The 12,402-nt window shown below is 53.4% G+C and overlaps 1 protein-coding gene across 1 annotated transcript in view; it reads right to left on the reverse strand.

Annotated features, from left to right (window-relative positions):
- The window catches only part of CROCC2 (ciliary rootlet coiled-coil, rootletin family member 2), an 825,280-nt gene that overhangs the window by 564,209 nt on the left and 248,669 nt on the right, over positions 1 to 12,402 (reverse strand).

Here is a 12,402-nt window from a genome sequence, read left to right on the forward strand (position 1 = left end):
GAGGCCAGACTCTGATAAGTGCAGAAGGTATTCAAGCAGGTTCTGTGCAGGGCAAGAACGAGGTTCTAGGGCCTTGCTCTCACACCAAACGACAAACCGCCTCCACTTGAAAAAGTAACTCTTTTTAGTGGAATCCTTCCTAGAGGCAAGCAAGACACGGGAGACACCCTCAGACAGACCCAACGCAGTGAAGTCTACGCCCTCAACATCCAGGCCGTGAGAGCCTGAGACTGAAGGTTGGGGTGCAGCAACGCTCCGTCGTTCTGCGAAATGAGAGTTGGAAAACACTCCAATCTCCACGGTTCTTCGGAGGACAACTCCAGAAGAAGAGGGAACCAGATCTGACGGGGCCAAAAGGGCGCGATCAGAATCATGGTGCCCCGGTCTTGCTTGAGCTTCAGTAAGGTCTTCCCCACCAAAGGTATGGGAGGATAAGCATACAGGAGGCCGGTCCCCCAATGAAGGAGAAAGGCATCCGACGCTAGCCTGCCGTGTGTCTGAAGTCTGGAACAGAACAGAGGCAGCTTGTGGTTGGCCCGAGAGGCGAAAAGGTCCACCGAGGGGGTGCCCCACTCTCGGAAGATCTTGTGTACCACTCTGGAATGGAGCGACCACTCGTGCGGTTGCATGACTCTGCTCAGTCTGTCGGCCAGACTGTTGTTTACGCCTGCCAGGTATGTGGCCTGGAGGAGCATGCCGAACTGGCAAGCCCAACACCACATCCCGATGGCTTCCTGACACAGGGGGCGAGATCCGGTGCCCCCCTGCTTGTTGATGTAATACATTGCAACCTGATTGTCTGTCCGGATTTGGATAATTTGACAGGACAGCCGATCTCTGAAAGCCTTCAGTGCGTTCCAGATCGCTCGGAGCTCCAGGAGGTTGATCTGAGGATCCTTTTCCTGGAGGGACCACAGTCCCTGGGTGTGAAGCCCATCGACATGAGCTCCCCACCCCAGGCGAGATGCATCCGTCGTCAGCACTTTCGTGGGCTGTGGAATTTGGAATGGACGTCCCAGGGTCAAATTGGGCCGAATGGTCCACCAGTGCAGTGAAGTGCGGCAACTGGTGGAGAGGCGGATGACATCTTCTAGATTCCCGGTGGCTTGAAACCACTGGGAAGCTAGGGTCCATTGAGCAGATCTCATGTGAAGACGAGCCATGGGAGTCACATGATCTGTGGAGGCCATATGACCCAGAAGTCTCAACATCTGCCGAGCTGTGACCTGCTGAGACGCTCTTGTCCGGGAAGCCAGGGACAGGAGGTTGTTGGCCCTCGCTTCGGGGAGGAAGGCCTGAGCTGTCTGAGTATTGTAAAGCGGATCCTCTTTTCTCAGCGGTTGCAGCTCTCCACAACCTGAAGAACACCTTCCAGTACTGCTCCTTTTTTCCTCAGCACAATGAAGCTTTTTATTGCCTAGGAGGGGCTTCCCTCCTTCCCTCAGTTGTGGCACCAAAACACAAAACAAAGCACAGTTATAGTTCACCTTTCTCAAGCCGGTTAGTTTCCCAGTCCAGGCTTCCACAGCTGCTTCCTCTCCCTCCCTCCTGGGGAAGAGTAGCAGCAAATAATAAAAAAAAAAAGAAAAAAAAATACCCTGTTCAGTGTAGCGGGATTTTCCAAAACACAGTTCAGTTCTAGCCAAGCTTTCCAAAACACAGCTCAATTTAGCCAGGCTTTCAAAAAACACAGTTCAGTTCTAGCCAAGCTTTCAAAATACAGCTCAGTTCTAGCCAAGCTTTCCAAAACACAGCTCAATTTAGCCAGGCTTTCAAAAACACCGTTCAGTTCTAGCCAAGCTTTCAAAAACACAGCTCAATTTAGCCAGGCTTTCAAAAACACAGTTCAGTTCTAGCCAAGCTTTCAAAACACAGCTCAATTTAGCCAGGCTTTCAAAAACACAGTTCAGTTTAGCCAGGGTTTCAAAACACAGTTCAGTTCTAGCCAAGCTTTCAAAACACACAGTAATGGCTTTGCGCGGGCTCAAAGCCTAGGGTCCCACCCTCTTGGTCAGTCATACTCCTACCTGACCTCCTCCCGCTTGACGCGGCTTGGCCCCGCTATTTCCTTGGCTTTCGCTGAGCCAGAGCTGAAAAGTCCATTGGCTCTTCCAGGGTGTTCTCCGGTTCAGTCAACTCCATCGGGCAAGGCTCACTCTCTCCCTCTCTCTCCTCAGGAGCCCAATCCATATTCTCCTCGCCCCGCCCTTCTCCCAGCTGCTCACCCTTTCTTTCATTAAAGCTCTTTGGTGTCTCTTCTTTCTCCACCCACCTGTTCCACCACCTCTTCCACCAGGTTGGAGAATCAGCCTTATTCCTTCCCCTGCGGCCCTCCTCTGGAGACTCCTGGGAATGCACATAGTTTCTCTTATCCCCGGTCTCCCTTGGGGCATGCTGGGAGTTGTAGTTCTTTATTTCTAGTTTTTTTCTGGGGAATGCCTGCCTATAACGGGGGTATTCTGGCCTATCCCAGGGTTCCTTTGGGGCCTGTCCTACATACTCTTTACATACCCCCCCCTTAAATTTCCACCCCCGCATTCTTTCTCCTCCTCCTCCTCCACCCGGGACAGGGCATCAACATTTCCTAAACATCGCCCGGGACGATGCTCCACCGAATATTGGAAAGGCTGCAATGCTAAGTACTATCGCATTAGTCTCCCATTATTATTCTTCATCACATTCAACCATTTCAAGGGAGCATGGTCCGTTACCAACTTAAATTTTCTCCCTTCTAAATAGACACTACACTCCTGCACTGCCCATCGTATGGCTAAACACTCCTTTTCTATGGTGGAGTAATGTTCCTCATGAGGCAGGAGCTTCCGGCTTAAATAAAGCACCGGGTGTTCCTCCCCTCCATGCTCTTGGGACAGCACTGCGCCTAACCCCCTCCCCGAAGCATCTGTTTGAAGGACAAAGGGCTTTTCAAAATCAACTGCCTTCAGCACCGGTTCCTGGCACAGGGCCCTCTGCATCTGTTCAAATGCCCTCAACTCCTCCCCTCCCCACCTCAAGTGGTCCGGATTCTTCCCTCTCAGCATGTCAGTTAAGGGAGTGGCCATTGCGGAAAAATGAGGGATGAACCTGCGGTAATACCCTACCATCCCCAGGAATCTACGCAATTGTTTCTTGGTGTTTGGTCTGGGAAACTCTTGGATGCTTTTAACCTTATTCAATAAGGGCCGGACCTCTCCCCTTCCCACATTATACCCTAAATACTTCACCCTGTACTGCGCAAAATAACATTTTTTTGGGTTCAGGGTGAGACCTGCCTCCCTAAAAGCCTGCAGCACTGCCTCTACCTGGTTTAAATGGGTGTTCCAGTCTCCACTATGTATTACCACATCATCCATATATGCGGCGGCATATGCCTGATGTGGTCGGAGAACCCTGTCCAGCAACCTCTGGCAACTTGCAGCAGCTGAATTAAGGCCAAAGGGCAATCTTTTGAACTGGTACAGGCCTATGGGCGTACTAAAGGCGGTCTTAGCTTGTGCCCCTGACGTAAGGGGAATCTGCCAGTACCCTTTTGTCAAGTCCAGGGTGGTGAGATATTGTGCAGATCCTAGCCTGTCCACCAGCTCCTCAATATAGGGCATAGGATATGCATCTGCTTGCGAGATATTATTAAGCTGGCGGAAATCTATGCAGAATCTCCACTCCCCTTCGGGTTTTGGTACTAACACCACTGGGCTTGACCAGGGGCTATTTGACTCTTCGATCACCCCGAAGTCTAACATTTCCTGGACCTGTTTTATCACCTCCCTCCTTTTCATGGGGGACAGCCTATATGGCTTTTGCCGAACTACTTTACCCCTTTCCGTTATGATGTCATGCTCCACTAGGTGAGTATTTCCCGGGCAGGCCGTCAACACATCCTCAAACCCTTTCAGGAGCCTTCCTATCTCTTTCTTTTGTACTTGTGTCAACCGGGGATTAACCCCTGGTTCACCGGGCTTGAAAATATCTCTTATTTGCGGTCCCAACTCCTCTCCCTCCTTTTCATCTCCCCGGGTCTGAAAGCCTACCCTTGCTACCCAGGGTTTCATCAGGTTAACGTGGAAGGTTTGGACCCGCCCCTTTTCGTTCGCCACCTCATATGTAAGAGGCCCAAGTCTCCTCCTCACCACCCAGGGACCCTTCCACCTAGAGGCAAACTTATGAGGATCCTCCGAGATTAGGATAAGGACCCTATCTCCTATTACAAACTCCCTCTCCCGAGTACCCTTATCATAATATTCCTTTTGCCGATTTTGGCTCTGTTCAAGCCTATCCTGGGAATATTCCTGTAACTTATCTAATCTGGTCCTCAGATCCTGTAGGTATTCGACCACTGACTGATCGGCTGTTTCCGGGGGTACCCAGTGCTCCTGCAATATATCTAAAATTCCCCTGGGCCTCCGGCCAAACATTAGTTCATAAGGCGAAACACCTAAGGAGTCTTGCACCTTCTCCCTGTAGGCATATAGCACGAAGGGCAACAGCTGGTCCCAACCTGTCCTATCCTCGCCTAACGCTTTCTTTAACATACCCTTTAAAGTTCTATTAAAACGTTCCACCATCCCATTAGTTTGAGGATGGTAGGCCGCTGTACGGATATGTTGTATCCCAAAAGCCTCCCACACTTGCCTTAAGGTACTTGACATAAAGTTGGACCCCCTGTCGGTCAAAACTTCTTGGGGGAATCCCACCTCACAAAAGATTTTTATCAGTTCCCTGGCAATGACCTTCGCTGATATGCTTCTCAAAGGAATGGCCCAGGGGTACCTAGTGGCCATATCCATAACCACTAAAACGTAGAGGAAGCCTCTCTGAGATTTTGTTACTGGGCCAATAATATCCATGGCTATTCTCCTCCCCGGTTGTTCCACTCTAGCAAAGGGGTTTTAACGGTGCCTTAGGCGGTAGCCGGTCTGTCACCTTCTGACAGTTGGGGCAGGACTTGCAATACCTCTCCACCTCCCCATAAACTCCTGGCCAATAAAACCGGCCCAATATCTGAGTCAGGGTAGCTTGGGAGCCCTTATGCCCCCACAAAGGGTGATCATGCGCGAGCCTTACTACTAGGGGACGGAAAGCTTGGGGGACTACTAGCTGTCTCCCCGCTTCAGAGTTCTCCCAATTGGGTACCCTGCGATATAGAATGTCCCCCTCTATCATGAACCCCGGGGCTTCCTGGCCTTCCCCCTGTCGGGCCCGTTCCCAGGCATATTCTAAAGTAGGGTCCGTGGCCTGCTCCCTATGAAACTGGGGAAACTGCTCGCTCAATTCTTTCAGGGCCACTGGCAGATAACTTTCTTTTCTTGCCTGCTCCAAGGCCTCCCGTCTGCCCCGCTGCTCCTTTTTTTTCAAAGCTTTCCCCTTTCTCTCTTTTCCCGGCTCCCCTAAAACCTCCCCTTGAAAAGGAAAAATACCTCCTATTCCCTCTTCCTCAGCCTCAGGGTCTCGCCGAGCCTGAGAGCGGGTAGTGACCAACACTCTTTTTTCACTAATACACTCGGTAAAGGGGGGCCAGTCCCTTCCCAAAATCATCTCCTGTGGCAGTCTGGGCAGAACGGCAACGGCTATCTCTATCTCCCCTGTAGGCCCCTTCACGTGAACCCTATGGAGGGTATAACGAGTACTGGCCCCATGTATACATTGAATAGCCACTGCTCCCTCATAGGTATCCTTACCTCCTGTCCTCCTCTTTCTTATTTGTTCCCATAACCTCCTGGAGATCATGGACTGGTCTGCCCCGGAGTCTAACATGGCTACAATCGGTAAACCCTCAACCTCCACCTTAGCAGTATACCGAGGTCTAAACCCTTGGGCAACCTGCGAGGTCCATCCCTCTCGACCTGGGCAATCCCTCCGGAAGTGCCCAGTCTTCCCACACTTATAACAGAGTTTTCCCTCATACGAGGGGGCCTTTTTTCCAGGGCCTGAGGGCACTACGGGCTTTTTACCACCCCAGCCGTAATCGGGTTTCCCCCCCTGGGGATCTGGCTTAAAGAAGGAACTTTTGGAACCCCAGCCTCCCACAGGTCGGGGCTTACCCCCCTCCAGGTCGGGTTCTCCCCAATGTTGGGCTTCCAAATAACACTCCAACCCGGCTGTCACGGCCTCCACCGTCTTACAGCCCCTTTGGACCAATCCTGCCCTAATCTCCCTGGGAAGGCCCTGCAGGAACTGCTCCACTACTAATTCTTGAAGAATCTCTCCCGTGGTGTGGCGATCAGGTTCCAACCATTTTTTTACCAAGTCCATCAGTTTAGTGGCCACCGATTTAGGGGTTTCTCCCTTCTCCCATTTAGTGGACCGAAACTTACGCCTATAAGCCTGGGTACTCAGTCCATACCGGTCTTTAATGGCCTCTCTCAACCTCCCATAGTTGGCAGCGTCCCCAGGAGCCAAGTCTCTAAAGGCTCCTAGAGCCTCCCCAGATAATGAAGGCACTAACCGCATGGCCCACTGCTCTTGTGGCCACCCTGCGGCCACTGCCACCCTCTCGAAGGCGGTCAGGAAATCATCTACATTATCCTGCTCAGACAACTTTCCCCAAGTAAGTGAGTTCAGGGATAAAGGTCCTACCACACCGCTTCCTCCTGGCCCCTGTCCAGTTGCTCCGGCTCCACCGCCCCTGGGAGCCTCGATCCCTCGCTGAAAAAAGTCCTGGAGCATATTCAGCACCGGTTGTTGCTGCTCTCGTGCCACCGTCAAGGAGTCTTCCACCATCCTCCCCGTCAGTTCTTGCTGTTTCTGGAACTGCATCGTCATCCAAGCGAAGATCTCCTTGGGGTCCATCCTTGCTCCGGAACAGCGACTCCTGGTGGGCGAAAAAAAACAGAGGACACCTCCAAGTGCGGTTTCACTACTTATGTTTCCCCTTTTACTAGGATCCCTTTATTTCCCCCAATCTAGGCCCCGCTTACCGGAACCCCAGACGGGTCTGCGCCTTTCTCAGCGTTGGCCCCTCCGTTGGGCTTTTCTGTCCTGCTGGTCTTGGCCTCCTCGAGCGACAGGTCCGCGAAGCGATCCCACTCCTGACACCAATTGTAAAGCGGATCCTCTTTTCTCAGCGGTTGCAGCTCTCCACAACCTGAAGAACACCTTCCAGTACTGCTCCTTTTTTCCTCAGCACAATGAAGCTTTTTATTGCCTAGGAGGGGCTTCCCTCCTTCCCTCAGTTGTGGCACCAAAACACAAAACAAAGCACAGTTATAGTTCACCTTTCTCAAGCCGGTTAGTTTCCCAGTCCAGGCTTCCACAGCTGCTTCCTCTCCCTCCCTCCTGGGGAAGAGTAGCAGCAAATAATAAAAAAAAAAAGAAAAAAAAATACCCTGTTCAGTGTAGCGGGATTTTCCAAAACACAGTTCACTTTTAGCCAAGCTTTACCCCACTGCTCAGTTTGGCCAGGCTTTCAAAATACAGTTCAGTTCTAGCCAAGCTTTCCAAAACACAGCTCAATTTAGCCAGGCTTTCAAAAAACACAGTTCAGTTCTAGCCAAGCTTTCAAAATACAGCTCAGTTCTAGCCAAGCTTTCCAAAACACAGCTCAATTTAGCCAGGCTTTCAAAAACACAGTTCAGTTCTAGCCAAGCTTTCAAAACACACAGTAATGGCTTTGCGCGGGCTCAAAGCCTAGGGTCCCACCCTCTTGGTCAGTCATACTCCTACCTGACCTCCTCCCGCTTGACGCGGCTTGGCCCCGCTACTTCCTTGGCTTTCGCTGAGCCAGAGCTGAAAAGTCCATCGGCTCTTCCAGGGTGTTCTCCGGTTCAGTCAACTCCATCGGGCAAGGCTCACTCTCTCCCTCTCTCTCCTCAGGAGCCCAATCCATATTCTCCTCGCCCCGCCCTTCTCCCAGCTGCTCACCCTTTCTTTCATTAAAGCTCTTTGGTGTCTCTTCTTTCTCCACCCACCTGTTCCACCACCTCTTCCACCAGGTTGGAGAATCAGCCTTATTCCTTCCCCTGCGGCCCTCCTCTGGAGACTCCTGGGAATGCACATAGTTTCTCTTATCCCCGGTCTCCCTTGGGGCATGCTGGGAGTTGTAGTTCTTTATTTCTAGTTTTTTTCTGGGGAATGCCTGCCTATAATGGGGGTATTCTGGCCTATCCCAGGGTTCCTTTGGGGCCTGTCCTTCATACTCTTTACAGTATTCAGCAGAGCTCCTATGAATTCCAGAGACTGGGCTGGCTGGAGATGGGACTTTGGGTAATTTATCACAAACCCCAGCAGCTCCAGGAGGTGAATAGTGCACTGCATGGACCGGAGAGCTCCTGCCTCCGAGGTGTTCTTGACCAGCCAATCGTCAAGATATGGGAACACGTGCACTCCCAGCTTGCGTAGATACGCCGCTACCACCACGAGGAACTTTGTAAACACCCGTGGGGCAGAGGCGAGCCCAAAGGGCAGCACACAATACTGAAAGTGCTGTGTGCCCAGGCGAAATCTGAGATACAGTCTGTGAGCTGGCAGTATCGGGATGTGAGTGTATGCGTCCTTTAAATCCAGGGAACATAGCCAATCATTTTTCTGAATCATTGGCAGAAGGGTGCCCAAGGAAAGCATCCTGAACTTTTCTTTGACCAGGAATCTGTTCAGGCCTCTCAGGTCTAGGATGGGGCGCATCCCCCCTGTTTTCTTTTCCACAAGGAAGTACCTGGAATAGAATCCCTGCCCTTCCTGCCCGGGTGGTACGGGCTCGACCGCATTGGCGCTGAGAAGGGCGGAGAGTTCCTCTGCAAGTACCTGCTTGTGATGGGAGCTGAAGGATTGAGCTCCCGGAGGACAATTTGGTGGAGGGGAGGCCAAATTTAGGGCGTATCCGCACCGCACTATTTGGAGAACCCACTGGTCGGAGGTTATGAGAGGCCACCTTTGGTGAAAAAATTTTAACCTCCCTCCGACTGGCAGATCGTCCGGTACGGACACTTTGAGGGCGGCTATGTTCCCATGGATCCAGTCAAAAGCCCGTCCCCGGCTTTTGCTGTGGAGGCGCAGGGGGCTGCTTAGGCGCACGCTGTTGACGAGAAAGAGTGCGCTGGGACTGTCCCTGTGCCTGACGAGGCCTTCGGGCCGGCTGGGTGTACCTACGCTTGGTAAAGGCATAGGGCGCAGCCTGCCGGGCCCGGGAAAAACGTCCACCTGCTGCGGTGGATGCTGAAGGCACCCGGTGGGAGAGCTTGTCGAGAGCGGTTTCCCGCTGATGCAGTTGGTCCACCAGCTGCTCGACCTTCTCGCCAAAAATGTTATCCCCCCCCCCCCCCGGCAAGGGACGTCAGCCAGTCTCTGCTGGGTGCGGTTGTCCAGGTCAGAGGCACGCAGCCATGAGAGCCTGCGCATCACTATACCTTGGGCCGCAGCACGAGATGCCACGTCACAGTGTCATAAATACCCCTGGACAGGAACTTTCTGCACGCCTTCAGCTGCCTGACCACCTCCTGAAAAGGCCTGGACTGCTCCGGCGGGAGCTTGTCAACCAGGTCCGCCAGTTGCTTCACATTATTCCGCATGTGAATGCTCGTGTAGAGCTGGTAAGACTGGATGCGGGTCACGAGCATGGAAGATTGGTAGGCCTTCCTCCCAAACGAGTCCAGAGTGCGCGACTCCCGCCCCGGGGGCACCGAGGCGGTATCCCTCGAACTCCGTGCCCTCTTGAGAGCAGAGTCCACGACCGCCGAGTCATGAGGCAATTGGGGCCGCATTAACTCTGGGTCCGAGTGGATTCTGTATTGGGACTCTGCTTTCTTGGGGATGGTGGGATTAGATAGTGGTCTCAACCAGTTCCGAAGCAGTGTCTCTTTGAGGACATTGTGCAACGGTACCGTGGAGGACACTCTAGGTGGTGATGGATAGTCGAGGACCTCGAGCATCTCAGCCCTCGGCTCATCCACAGAGACCACGGGAAAGGGAATGCAAATAGACATATCCCTGACAAAGGAGGCAAAGGAGAGGCTCTCAGGTGGCGAGAGCTTTCTCTCTGGTGAAGGAGTGGGGTCGGAGGGAAGGCCCACAGACTCCTCTGAGGAGAAATATCTGGGGTCCTCCTCCTCCCCCCACGAGGCCTCTTCCTCGGTGTCGGACATGAGCTCGTGCAGCTCAGTCCTCAACCGGGCCCGGCTCGACGTCGAGGCACCGAGGCCTCGGTGGCGTCGTCGAGCGGTGGACTCCCGCGCCGGCGGGGATGAAGCTCCCTACGTCGACGTCGACTCCACCTGCGTGGCGGTCGAGACCGGCACCGCAAGCGGCGTCGAAGGCCTCGGCACCGGGCTAGAGCAAGCCGGCGCCACAGTCAACGGTGCCGAGGGCGCAAGCACCCCCGGCGCCGGCACAGTCTGGCGCATCAGCCCTTCCAGAATCCCAGGAAGGATGGCTCGAAGGCACTCGTCCAGGCCCGCTATCGGGAAAGGCGAGGGGGCCGGTAGAGGCGTCGGTGCCGGAAGCTGTTCGGGTCCAGGAGACTGCACCGAAGTGCTGGGACCCTGACGCGGCGGTACCTCTACTACAGAGGGGGACCTCTCCTCTCGACGCTGCCGCTTCCTCGGCTTCAACTCACCTCCGGCGCCGGGAGCCAGATGCATCGATGGCGACCGATGACGGTGCTTCTTCGTCTTCTTGCGGTGCCCGTCATCGGCGCTTGGTGGAATGGAGGAGGAGGAGGTCGATCCCCCTCGGCCTTGAGGGACCGGGTCCGACAGGGTTCGGTCCCGAGGGCCCTGGGTAGAGGGAGTGACCGGGGCCGATTGCCCACGCGGCCTCTCACCCCTGCCGTCACCGGAGGACCGGCGGGCCGACGGGACCTGTGCTCCTGGGGTCGATGCCATCGGTGCCGATTTCGTGGACATCGATACCGGTACTGAAGAACCGGCCGTCGATACCGATGCCGTCGAAGTCGACATCGAGGGGCCGGCGCAAGTTCCAAAAAGACAGTCCCGAAGAACTTGCCTCGCTACTTGTGTCCGTTTCCGGAGACCGAGACACAAAGTACACGACTTGGTATCGTGCTCCGGCCCGAGGCACTGGAGGCACCAAGCGTGAGTGTTGGTCTGTGAGATATGCCGGCTGCACCGACCACACTTTTTAAATCCACTCGGGACCTTCGAGGACATCGCCGGAAAAATCGCGTTGGCGAAATCAAAGTCGTCGATGGTGGCGGTAAAAATCACACCTCGAAAATAAATCGACCGCGCGGCCACAAGGCCGCAACGCGACGCCCCCGCTAAGAGACGAGGGAAAAATCAAGTTCAGCAGTTTTTTTTTTTTTGTAAAAGAAACTAAAGAGAAAAGCGACAACGAAAAAAATAAGAAGATTCGCGCGAACAACGCAATCCGGTTTCCGGGGCTGACAGAGAGAGAGACGAACACGGCTCTCTCCAGCGCGGAAAAGAAAAGACTGAGCGGTAACGGTCATGCACGGGCGGGAAGACGGCCGCGCATGCGCGGTGGGCGTGCCCTGCGTGCGGGACCGCCCGCGAAGTTTTGTTCCGGTTGGTGGGGGCTGCCGTGGACGTCAACCCAGTCGTGAGAACAAGCAGCCTGCTTGTCCTCGGAGAACTTCCGGTTCCGATTTCCGGCAGGTGAAAATATTGGGGGTGCTCAAGCACCCACAGCACCCACACAGTTGGCGCCTATGCCCATGGCTATGCCACTGATTAGAATCAGTGGCATAGCCACAGAAGACCTTAGGGGCCTGGGCCCCTAAAATTTGGGCTCAGGCTACCTCCAAATGTGCAGCTTCCGTTAAATGGCTGGCAGGGATACCAGAGTCCTGCTAGCCAAAGAAATTCATTGCCAAGCTGCTCCCCTCCTCCTCGCACTGCTGCAGTACAGAAGTAGTCAGTGGCATGTCTCCAGCCACCGATGCCGAAATGCTTTGTGCATTCTCAGTTTGCGCAAGAACTGAGCATGCTCAGGAGTACTGGTGTCAGCGACTGAAGGCACACTGCCGACTTGTTCTGTACTGCAGCAGTGCGAGGACGAGGTTTGGCTGGTGGGAATTTGGCATCCCTGCCAGGAAAGGTATTATTTTTGGCATGGGGGGGTGTAAGGAAGGGAGGGAATGCACTGCCCCCCCCCCCCAATCAGAGGGCTGGCTACACCCCTGATTGGAATATCTGGAATAGACAGTTACCAGAGGGATCCACCACACTATATTAAACTATGCCCCTTAAATCAGGGTATATGGCTATAATAAATCATATATTTATCTGACTAAGATGTGCAAACCTAAGAAATAAAACAAGACAAAAAAGAACACTAGTAATACAATCAACATAGATGACAATAGGGCCAAGAAATAGGCAAGATGATATTTCATTACTTCAAAATCTGTTAATAACATTTCTCCAAGCTGGCTTCTTAGACTGCATGAGAAGGACAATCATCTTTGGATGTGGATTTCACTTCCAATGTCAT

The sequence above is a fragment of the Microcaecilia unicolor genome, chromosome 10 (assembly GCF_901765095.1).
Source record: "Microcaecilia unicolor chromosome 10, aMicUni1.1, whole genome shotgun sequence".
NCBI classification, from domain to species: Eukaryota; Metazoa; Chordata; class Amphibia; order Gymnophiona; family Siphonopidae; genus Microcaecilia; species Microcaecilia unicolor.